The sequence below is a fragment of the Arvicanthis niloticus genome, chromosome 8 (genome assembly GCF_011762505.2).
Source record: "Arvicanthis niloticus isolate mArvNil1 chromosome 8, mArvNil1.pat.X, whole genome shotgun sequence".
NCBI classification, from domain to species: Eukaryota; Metazoa; Chordata; class Mammalia; order Rodentia; family Muridae; genus Arvicanthis; species Arvicanthis niloticus.
Window position 1 is genome coordinate 13,786,087 of NC_047665.1, and position 2,442 is coordinate 13,788,528.

Consider the following 2,442-nt stretch of genomic DNA (forward strand, 5'->3'; position numbering starts at 1 on the left):
GTATATCTTGTAAGCCAGAACGGTGAAAGCTAGGGATTGAACTCAGGACCTCGGGAAGAGCAGCCAGTGCTCCTAACATCTGAGCCATCTCTCAGCCCCAGTATTCTTAAATATATGTCAATATATGTGAGTATTCTTAAACATATGTGAGTATATTTAAGATCTGGACATTTGGCACCATATAAAATTAGTTTAGATTCAGGGTTTCATGTACCTCCTGTTGGCTCTGGAACTCCTAAGCAGCCAAGGAATGACCTTGAACTGCAGATCTTCCTACCTCCACAATGGAGAAGTTACAGAAATGTTCCACCACGCCAATTTTTATATGATGCTGTGGATAAACCGGGCGTTTGTGCACCATAGCCACACTGCCAACTGAGTTAGATTCCCAGCTGTGATGGCATCTAAAATTTATACTACAAATGAAACATCTGACAAATGACTCCCACTGTTATTTTGGGAACAGTACAAGTTAACCTGGACACTGCTTACCATGTGGCAAATGGCAAGAGAAGGGAAGAGGGTCTGACAATAATCCGAACCTTTTGTTGAACGTCAATGGAATGGTTTTTTTCATTTTAAAAATTTGCTTATTATTATTATATATCTACTTAGTACCCTTCAGATCCGGTCTAGAACAAATGAGAATGTTGACACCAATCTATGTAAGTTTTGTCTAGATAAGTTGACAGCATCAATTAGGTGAATAAGTGCCTATTTTAGTTATTAGTGACAGAAAAAAACAAACAAAAACTGGATTTGGCCTAAATGAAGCAGAAAGCTTGGCAAGCTTTAGAACATTTTGATAACTTCAGTGTTTAGCCAACAGTTCTAGACCCTACTGTGTCAAAACTTAGATGCGGCCTTTGCCTGTGCTCTTGGCTTTCTTTAATTATGGGTATCCTTAGTAACCAGAAATATTGGCAGTTTTAAAGTTTTGCATTCTTTAAATTGTCAATTGGTTCACCTCATGTCTGTCCACTGTTCAGAGTGAAGAAATAGAACAAAGGCCCCCTACACAAAGGGAAAGAAATCTAGTGGTGTAGACTGGACCACACTGTTTAAAAATTGGATTGAGAAACACTATAAAGTACTGTTGGGAAGTAAAGGAAGTTTGTCTAGAAAATAAAAAGCTTTCAAGGTTGGGTGGTGGTGGTGCACGCCTTTAATTCCAACAACACTCAGGTGGCAGAGGCAGGCAGACTTCTGAGTTTGAGGTCAGCCTGGTCTACAGAGCCATTTCTAGGACAGCCAGGGCTACACAGAGAAACCCTGTCTTACAAGCAAACAAACAAAACAAAACCCAAAATCCTGAAAGATGTTAGCTGTGGCCAAAATAATACAACTTAGATTCAAGAGTAATTTTTTTTTTAAGGAGCAAGTCAGGTAAGACTGTCAGTGGTAGAGCGCTTGCAAAGTCTGCAAAAAGACCCAAACAAGACAGCAAATCCAAGAAGGTAAGATAGGCAAACTTAGCAATAGCTATTGGAAGAAGCAGTTCATGTTACATCTCATGACAGAACCGGGAATGGTTCAAGAAGCCCTTGGCTAGACATCGAGTGGGCCAGGCATCTAAGCAGAACCTTTATCTCCAGCTAATGCACCCCAATGACTATATAGAGAGCAGAGAATCTGAACCAATAAAGTATGCATGGGCAAAATTGTGGCTTTTACTAGGATCATTTGCCATGAAATAATGAGGTATGATTTACATCGAGAAGGTTTAACACCTTAAGTGTCTTTCCACATAAGCTTTTAGTCTCTAAGTCTGAAATCCTAGAAACAGAGAAATCTGTAACAGTTCTTCCAACTGCTTACTTCTTTGTAGTCTATTTTACTCGGCCAAATTATTTCATCTCTCCAGTTCCTGTATACTATTTTACTAAAAACACTAACAACAAAAAACCTATAGGAATTAAGCATCTGTGTGACAGATATAGGAAGTGGAAACATAATGGTTAACCCAAGAACAGATCACAATAGATTTTTGTACTCAAGGAAAATGTGCATCAATAAATACTACACTGACTAAGATGCACATCCCAGCTCAGTATGATTCTTAGAACTAACACACTTTTGTACTGCCCATTTTCATAGGAAACCTGTCTATGTTAAATCTAGGCTAGATTTAGTGAAATATCAAACTTGCACTTCTATTTGGACTTAGGATCTGACTCCTGACTATTGAGTATAAGTGGCCTTTGAGTTAATTAGTATTTTTCATAAACTCATGTTTAATTGGACTTTTGGGACAGGCCCATCTCTATATTACATGAGGCTAAGGTCAAGAACACACTACTGTCTTTCTGCCCTGGTCCTCACAGAAATCTTAGGTGTTGGTCTAAATAACACACATTTTGGGCAATTTGTTTTCAAAATATAAATACATAGCTCAACATTAACTTGTAACTTATCTTTTTCTTTTTTAAATAAAAGACAAAA